This window comes from Eubalaena glacialis, chromosome 5, assembly GCF_028564815.1.
Source record: "Eubalaena glacialis isolate mEubGla1 chromosome 5, mEubGla1.1.hap2.+ XY, whole genome shotgun sequence".
NCBI lineage: Eukaryota > Metazoa > Chordata > Mammalia > Artiodactyla > Balaenidae > Eubalaena > Eubalaena glacialis.
The window spans coordinates 127,589,923-127,599,948 of NC_083720.1; the positions used below are offsets into that span (position 1 = coordinate 127,589,923).

Consider the following 10,026-nt stretch of genomic DNA (forward strand, 5'->3'; position numbering starts at 1 on the left):
ATTTCACCCATTAAAAAAAAGAAATCCAAAATCTGAACACTCAAAGGGAAAACTGGCCATTTTCATATAGAATTCTACATGTTCATTTCATAGGCCAGTTACAAAAAGTTTGCATAATATTTTACCTTCATATACAGATAGATGCTTCACTTATTTAGGTGAATATATGTTTTTGCCCAAGGGAGCTCCTGATAGATAATGGCAATATCCTATAGAACACTGTGGGTAAACAATGATAAATCCAAGGAAGCAAACTGAACAATAAGGATTTGTAAAATAAATAAAATAACTATTTACCATCTAATACATAGATTTGCCCAATTAACTCTAGAATCCACTAGCAATGACTCTGAGGGTTAAGAGGTTAAGAACTTGCTGGAGCAGATCAGGAAGGTAAGTCAGACAGATCAGAGCCAGGTAACATTATTCCTTCAAACTGTGAAGACTAAATAAATGCAACCAGGTATTTAAATGCATGGTACAGTGTTGCACATAGTAGATGCCACATAAAAATGAATTAACTTTTCCCTTACCTTTATCTTCAGAGGATTCATAGAATTCTTTGTAAAGCCAGTGAACAGTGTGAATATTCTTCCCAAAACATACCTAGAAGTATTTGCATCTCAAAACTTTACCATGGAAGGGTAGGAAACACAGACTTCCCAAACCCATCCACAGATAAGGAGGAGGAACAAACTACTCCTTTCAGGAAACCTTCCCTCAACTAATGCGATGCTTTCCATATACCTGTTATGAGAATTAACATTCTCATTCCACACTGAAAGCGGTCCCCACAGTCTGTAAAACACTTAGAAACACTGAAATGTGCTAACAAAGTTGCTACATTAAGTTAAAGAATATCCTGACATTCAATTAAATTCAATAATTACCAATTTGCAAATCACTAATTAAGTTGTACTAAAGGCATTCTCAAAATTCTTTTAGCACTGAGTCCAAGATTCTGAAAGTATTTTGTTTATATTTTGCCTTTATTTTTATATATATTTACAAATGTGTCTTTCTGGTCTTAGATATTTTATATTATATCTTTTAAATCATTTGTTTAAGCATTAAGATGGTCAACGATCAGATCAACTTCATAGCTCTCTTTTATCATTAGATCCAATAAATCACACGAGTTTAAAAACACCTAAATCCAAGAGACATATATGGAGTAGCACGTCAATTTTCATCCGAGTCTGTATATGTATATAAGTGATTATAAAAAGTTAACTTGGGGGCTTCCCTGGTGGTGCAGTGGTTGAGAAACCGCCTGCCAATGCAGGGGACATGGGTTCGAGCCCTGGTCTGGGAAGATCCCACGTGCTGCGGAGCAACTAGGCCCGTGAGCCACAACTACTGAGCCTGCCCGTCTGGAGCCTGTGCTCCGCAACAAGAGAGGCCGCGATAGTGAGAGGCCCGCGCACCGTGATGAAGAGTAGCCCTCGCTTGCCGCAACTAGAGAAAGCCCTCACACAGAAACGAAGACCCAACACAGCCAAAAATAAATAAATAAAAATTTAAAAAAAAAGAAATAAAGAACACTGATAAAGGTAATCATGCAATTAAAAAAAAAAAAAAGTTAACTTGGAACTCTTCTGCTCTCAAAAGGCTTAAAATTGCCAATGAAACAAACAACCAAAAAATCTCAACAGGCTTGTTTAGGATTTTCCACAATGAATAGGTTGAATACAGGTTTTGGACCCAAATATGTTTAAGGCTTTGGTTGGGATCCTACGGTCAAGTTGAGTCCACACAACTGTAGGAGCACCTTTCAAATCTGAATAATTAGAAAATCATTTTCCTACCAAGTAGCTAGAGTCAAGAGGCTGATTCTAGCCCCAACCCTGAAACCAATTGTGTGATGCTGAGTAAATCAACTAACCTCTCTAGACATCCATTCTCTCATCTGCAAAGTAAGAACGGTTTAAAGGAGGTCTTCATTCCCTTTTCTCTCAAAATTATGGTTATGTTGTATAGGTAGCTTAGTGAGAAGCAAGTTGGAGGAAATAACTTGAGGGTGATTGTCACAGTGTACCATGTGCCTTTTAGCTGATTTTATCAGTGATGGCCTGATAAACTGAGTAGGCAAGGGGATGAAGGAAGCCCTGATTTACAGCATTTGCCAATTTCCGTGGGGTAAATATTCCCACCGTTGTCAACTTCAAGCTGTCTATGTGATGACACTGAACACAAAGTTGAGAAGAGATGGGCATATTTAGCTCTCGGGAACTGGTACAAGCAGGTTCCAGCACACAAATGACTCCATTCTCCAGATCTAAAGCTAGTCTCAAGTTGTAGATGAGAAGTACCCATTATCAATTTAAAATGATGCCTTAATAACAAACCAAACCAAAGCTTTCCTGGGGAACATTTTCCTATTTGGATGAAAAGATACACAGTACCCATTTGTTTTGACCTTGGGGAAATAAATGTGCAAACTAATATCCTTAAATGAAATGCACAAAACACATCTGTTTCACTTAGCACTAAAGTAGGTTGCAAGTTTGCAAATTCTCATTTAACACAGGAGCTCAAGTGACTCCTTTCACTCATATGGGCTGGAAATATATCTCTTAACATGCTACATTTACACAAAGTAAAGTTGGGGAACAACTGAAAGTTGGAGAAGTTTCAGATGAATAATTCAATTGAACATATTTAGAACTCTACAGAAGACAGTTCTTCCTTTCCTGAAGGCATCACTCAAAAATACCTTCTGTATTGAAAGATATTACCAGACCTTCACCATTTATATCATCAGCCGTATTTATAGTACAGAGAGTCTTTGAAGAAAAGACATATACCCTACCTTGAGTAGCCAGCAGAAAGCAGCCTATGAGAAAAAGGCTTACATATAGTAGTTTATTTCCAGAAGTGATTCCAGGGAACAAGAGCAGAGGATGGGAAATAATGTAACAGAGAAAGAAGGAAACCAATATTGGGGTATGTTATCAAGCTGACCAATGCTTTGGGCAACTTTTTTTTTTTTTCATTCACACACTTAGCATATGCAACTTTAATCAACCAAAAGAAAAAGTCCCAAATGTACAAGTGAAAAAAAATCAAAACTGTTGACACAGGCTTAACTAATATCAGCTACTTTTATGTACAGCTGTGTAAGTTCAGAAACGCTATCCTATATGTATGTACAAAAGTTGTTTATACACAGGTCTGTACATAAGGGTCTATACATTTATTTCCTCAGAACCCTTAAGGTGCCACCTCTTGGTGAAGACACCAACACTTCATTCACATGTCTTACAAAAAAAGACTGTTCCCTGTATTCAGGACTGACAACACTGCATCCTGTATTCAGACCATGTAGGCTCCACTGGATTGGTTAATAAGTTCCTTCCATCATAATGCAGACAACACCAGGTGCCTGGGTGCCCTTAAACAGCTTCGCACAGAGTGCTACAAAGTAAAAGCCCACAAACCAACATGAGATGAGGAAGCAGCGTCCTGACCAGGGTGCCACCATAAGGTCCAGGCTTAGGCAAGCCTGCTGCCCTGCTCACTGTCGGTACTCCAGTTCATCTACACTGATGACTTTGGCGGGCGTGGAGGGCAGGGGCTGCTGTCGCACATCTGAGCCACACCGCTTGGCAAGGCCCGGGGGGAGCTGCTCCTCTGGCTGGGGCGGTGCTCTAGCTGGGAGTGCACCTGAGGCAGGCCTGACCGGGCACATTCTGAGTCGGCGTCTCAACGCTGACAGCAGCCGCCTGGGGACCAGAGCCTGGAGGATGAAGAAGTGAGCGCCGTAGCTGCTGTTGCCTCATTGCCAGATGCAGAGGCGTCCCAGGACGAGGGTTTAGGAGAGGGTGACTAGTGGCGGGTAAAAGGGTTGACCCAGGATTGGGCCAGATATTCCCTGTAAATGATTCAGGTCCATCCCAGGAGGAAGCACACCAGCTTGGAGCAAACTTGGAAGATGCTGTGGATGTACTCCCTGGGCCAGCATCCTCAAAATTCTCACTATGTAGAAGTGCTTCAGAATTTTCTGTCCTATGGTTTGAATTGGGGGCATTTATTCACCACCTCTTCTACCACATTAGTCAATAGTTACTCCATAAAACACATATTTTTAGATTTTACTACTTTACTGAGAGAGAATGTATATACATTATCCTGCACAGATTTTAAGTATATAATTTGATATATATATAAGTCAGTGGTTGCCTGGTGATACAAGTAGATATATAGAGATAGATAGATAGATATCAAATTATATACTTGAAATCTGTGCAGGATAATGTATGTATGTGTGTATATATATAAATATATATATATATATACACACATACATACTCATGAAATTTCACCCACAATCATTACTTCAAACATTTCCATTGCTGCAAAAATTTCGTCATACCTGTTTTCAAATCATCCTTCCCTCTACTTGTATCACCAGACAACCACTGACTTATTTAGGTCCATATGGTTTACTTGTATTTTCTAGAATTTAATACAAATTGAATCATAGAGTATACACTGCTTTTGTCTAGCTTCCTTCACTAAGCATAATTATTTTCAGATACATCATTTTTGTTGCACATATTAAGAGGTTTTTTTCCTTTTAATTAAGTGGTATTACATTATTTAGCTATCTTATATCTTGTTATCCATTCTTTTGTCTATGGACATTTGAATTGTTTCTAGCATGGGGCTATTACAAATAAAGCTGCTATGAATATTCAAATACGAATCATTGCAGAGACATATACTTTTTATTTCTCTTGGTTTGTACATTAGATATGTGTTTAACTTTTTAAGAAAATGTTAACTCGTTTTCCAAAGTGGTTATAACATTTTACATTTTACTAGCAGCGTATGAGAATTCCAAATGTTCCATATCCTGCTAACAGTTGGTATTGTCACCCTTTTTCATTTTAGCCATTCTAACGGATGTGTAATGTTATTTCATTATAGTTTTAAGTTGAATTCTTCAAACGGCTACAGATGCTAAACATCCTTTCATGTACTTATTAGTTATTCTACTTTGATTACATGTCTGTTCAAATATTTTGTCAGTATTTTAATTAGGTTTTTTGTCTTCCTGTAATTAAAGGGCTTTTTCATATATTATGAATATAAGTTTTTGTCTTGTGAAAATGAAGAAAAGAAAATTTCATTTAAAATGAAATCAGGAAGCCCTGAAGAGGGATAAAGAGGATGTGGTATATATACAGTGGAATACTACTCAGCCATAAAAAGGGTGAAATCTTGCCATTTGCAACAAAATAGATGGACCTTGATGGTATTATGCTAAGAGAAATAAGTCAGTTGGAGAAAAACAAATACTGTTGGCTTTCACTCATGTGGAGTATAAAAAGCAAAGAAACAAACAAAATAAATTAACAAACCAAACCAAACGGCGACAAACACGTAGATATAGAGAATAGAGTAGTGAATACCGGATGGGGTTGGGGGGGGTAAATAGGTGAGCTGAATAGTGACAAATGGAAACTAAATTTTTGGTGACGTGCACACTACAGAGTACACAGAAGTAGAAATAAATACAATGTTGTAAACATGAAGCTTATATAATGTTATAAACCAAGGTTAGCTCAATAAAAATAATAATAATACATTTTTTAAAGTTTTGTTAAGTTCAGTTAAATCACGAGCTAAATTCACTGAATATCTGAATGATTTCCAAATAAGGTAAAACACTGAAACATTAAATACTGAACATAAGTTTATCCACTTTGGCGAGCTTTTAAAAAGCTGAAAGAAACTGAAGATGTTTGATTCTATTAGTACAGGTTTTGTGTCATGGCGAGAAATTTTTCTGTGAGAAAGCATGGGTGAATGGGTAAATGTTAATATGTGTTCTAGAAATTGTATAAAATTCCTAAAATTCTGATATGTCCTGGTGTGACATTATTAGTCATAATTTTAGTTACTATCTTAAATGCATGTCACAGAAATAACCAAATTTCCTTGCCAATTGCCATATAATGAACTCTCATCAGATCTTTAACCTTTGCCATTTTTAGTCTTTTGTCATTTTCAGACAGGTATTGTTTTATTCTGGCTCTTTTACAAAAGCATTCCCGCAAAAGTACTTTAATGTCAAGGAAATTTAAGGACAGGACTTTTGACAAGTATAGGATTCTGTAAATTTTCAGATCATACAACTGAACTGAGTAAGAATTTCCAGAACTAATGGAAAAACTGAATTCAACAGAACAAGTATTAATTACATGGGACTAAATGAACTGAGGAGGAGGATTATAATTTTTTATCATTTTTTTGTTTGAAAGAATGCTGGCTTCTTAAAGGTTTTTTTTTCAGATTTAAGGAAAACTTTTCTCTTAAGCTATCTATGACTTATGTAGACATTATGTAGACAAAGACAAAACATTTGTTGTTTTTTTTCTCTTCCTGATCCCTTCAAAATTTGGAAATTTGGAGCATTCTTTTCACAACAATATAGTTATTTACATGAATTCCATAAGAATCTATTCTCCTTGTAACAAGGCAATTAGAAATACTGGCTATATTACCAACACTTTGACTGGAATATCACATATGAGAGAGGCATGCATAGACTCAGATATAACCAGATAGCTTTAAGGAACTACTTAGACTTGGACTTGGACTTGGCTTCCTGGTCTTGAGAGGTTGTTAAGAGCTCAATCTGAGATTCCTTATAAAAAGTTCTAACAAAGCAGTCATAAAAAGAGCTTATATGGCCCATCACTATTATTGGTGCACTTAAGTAAATAAACAGGCCAAGTTCAATGAAAATAAATTAGTTTTACTGTCACTATCTTTGATAAAAATGGGGGCAATTTTGGAGAGAAAAATTATTTTCACACCTTTGTCTATATTAGATTCTAATCCTGTTAATCGTCCTTGAGGTTTTGTTATCTACCTGTAAACTGTACTAGACCCTGAATTCTTCTAGTTCCCTCAAATATCTGGTTACAAATCTCCAAACTAACACTTCAATCACTAAGAACAAAGATTGCTCTTGAATATCCTTGGAAGGGACCGTATTAGGTCCTCCTCACTACTCAGATAGCAACCAAACTTCAGGGACTTGAACCTTAGAGACACATCTTACAGCTGAAAAAGGTTCCATCTGACCTCGTGTACAAACGCCGGAGACCTCCAAATAAAGTTGAGTAGGAAGAGAAGTAGCTGATATTGAGGTAGACTACTTCCTCTCAAAATGCTAGATCAAGACTTCATACTTTGGCTAAACATAAAACACTTTTTTCTTCCCTTTCTTTCCTTTACTCTGGCATTGACCTGGAAAGATGTCATCATCTGTATCTCTCAGGCCATTGCTAAGGGGAGGGAGGGTAAATCTTTCAGGCTGCTCGAATTGTCATCAAAAACTGATCTGTCCATGATGCTAGAGACTCCCTGGTCCATTTCCCTGTCTCTGATTAACACCCAAACTTGAGAAATTTTGTCTCCAGGCTTTATGAAAGAAAGGGACACAAGGTAAGAGTAACCAGAATAAAACTGCCTGTGTGACCTACAGACCCTTAAAATTATACTGGCCTCCATGACTGTTACCTTTCCAGTCCTGAGGCATAGATTCAGACAAGAACAACCCAGAGACATGCATGACTCTGGGCTTGCCTCCATAGGGAGAGTCTTTCTCCCTTGTGTCAGATCAAGTGCCAATGAACATGTGATCAGAAATCTTTCCCTAATATTAGGAGAGCTGGTCAATGCCACAGCCAAAGCAACAGCAGCCCAAAAACAATCACTTGACTCATTGGCTAAAGTAGTTTTGGACAACTACAGAGCCCTTGATTACTTACCTGCTGAACAAGGAGGCATTTATTCAATAGTAAATATCACCTGTTGTACATGGATAAATGCCTCTGGAGAAGTAGAAATTCAATTACACAAGATCAGAGAACAAGCACACTGGTTATAACAAATTTCACCTGATTATCCACGGTCCTTCGATTTGTTCAGTTGGCTACCTTCAAGTCTAGGATCCTGGTTTAGAACCATCATACAAACTGGATTTGTCATATTACTTTTAATCCTGTTTTGTGTAATTATTTTTTAAGCTTTGTACCTATTGCCTGCCAAACCCTTATGGAAATGATGTACCCAATAAGGGGATGCTAGCTCAACGCTTTGAGATGATCTCCAATGCTTATGACCTTCATAAGATACAGACTTTAAATGGGAAATGGCTGAGAGTTCTCCTTCCTACCTTTCCTTGTTACCCAGATGTGCCTTCAACAGTTCCAGTCTATACACTTTTCCTCTAATGTGGGCCATGACAACCAGAAAAGGTCCTTCCTAACACCGAGGGACCAAACCACTAAATATGAAAAACCCAATTCTTGATTAGCAGTGTTTTCATGGAAAGATATTAATTAAAAGGGGAAATGTGAAAATAAATAAAGGAAAACCTCATTTAAAGTGAAGAGGGAGCCCTCACACCTGTACTGCCTGCCACAGCTTAATTTACATAACCCAGCAAAAAGAAGGAAGATTTTCTTCCGGGCCAGCAACAGCTCAGCCAATGATAAATCGCTACAAAGTAGCCAATGAGAAGCCACCACAACCCCACAACCTGCAACTCTCAATCTCCTTCAATAAACTTTCATTCAAACCAGCCCCTCTCAACTTTCTCCCTTCCTCTATCAAAGAATGCTCCTCTCCTTTGTTCTCTGGACTTTCTTGTGGTTCACCTTATTATGCGTGTTCCAAATTGCAATTCCTCTGCTATTCCCACATAAACTCAATTTTGCTGACTAAACGCTGACCTTTTTGTTTTAAAGGTTTACACAGTGATATAAATTTTGTCAGTATTTTCTCCCAACTTGTGGTTTATCTTTTGTTTCTTTAATGATGTCTTTCAAAGAGCAAAATTCCTACTTTTGATGCACTTGAATTTAACAACAACAAAAAATCTGTTTTGCTTCCTGTTTTCTGTATTTTATTTAAGAGACTTCTACACATACCAAAGTTACAAAGATGTTCTCCTAGGTTTTCCTCCAGAATTTTTATAGTTTTAGGTTGCCATTTAAGTCTGATCTACTTCAAGTTAATTTTCGAGTGTGCTGTGAAGTCAGTATTTACATTCAGTTTTATTCATACAGATATCTAGTTTTTATTAAACCACTTTTTAATAAATCACTTTTATCAAAAAGATTTTCCTTTTCCCCCTGAATTATCCCATCACCTTCAAGTTGCAATACCTGTGTATAATTAATGCTTTCCTTCTTTTCTCTAGTTTTTATGTAACTGGATAACTATTATTCAGATAACTTGGCTCAGTTTAGTTTTTCACTGCATTCAGTTTCTGATTATGATGTTTGCATATTCAATGCTTTATTGTTCTTCCTCCTTACTCTTACATACCTTCTTATACTCTAATCCTCCCAAAATACACTAACTGAATTTTGAACTCCAGATCCCTGCTTACTGATGCTTTTCATACTCTATCACAGTAACTGTGACAGTGGCACCACTGACATTTTGGACTGGATAATTCTGTTTTGTGTGGAGCTGTGCGCTGGAGGATGTTTAGCAGCATCCTTGGCCTCTACCCAGTAGATACCAACAGAAGTCTCCAAGTCATGACAACAAAATGACTCCTGCGGGGTTAAATTGACCCCAGGTGAGAACCACTGCTTTACATCCATGTTTACATTCATGAATTATTATGGTCAAAAAATGCATATGATTTGCCTAGAATTTTGGGGCAAAATCGTCAATAAAACATGTCATTTTTGAAGCTGGTATAGTCAATCCTCACTTTTAGCCAGTAACTAAGTTTTTCTATGGATATGGATTAGCATATAACATAGCATGGGTTGTTGCCTTGACTCTTTTCACCTAATAAGATTTGTTGGCCTCCATGAACAATAAAAACATAGCTTGAACATGTACTTTTTACCTTAAAGACTGTTACTTTAAGGGTAGCCTTACATGCTGCTATTCAAATTTATTTCACTTTTTACTTCACTTGCATTCTGAGGTAGGTTGACTAGGTGGTTCAACAAACGAAAATAAACTTGTTAAAACTCATTGAGA

The 10,026-nt window shown here is 37.1% G+C and overlaps 1 pseudogene; it reads right to left on the reverse strand.

Moving 5' to 3' along the window:
* Window positions 1-3,517: 3,517 nt before the first annotated feature.
* Window positions 3,518-3,964, reverse strand: LOC133092384 (eukaryotic translation initiation factor 4E transporter-like; annotated as a pseudogene).
* Between the last annotated feature and the right edge of the window lie 6,062 nt (window positions 3,965-10,026).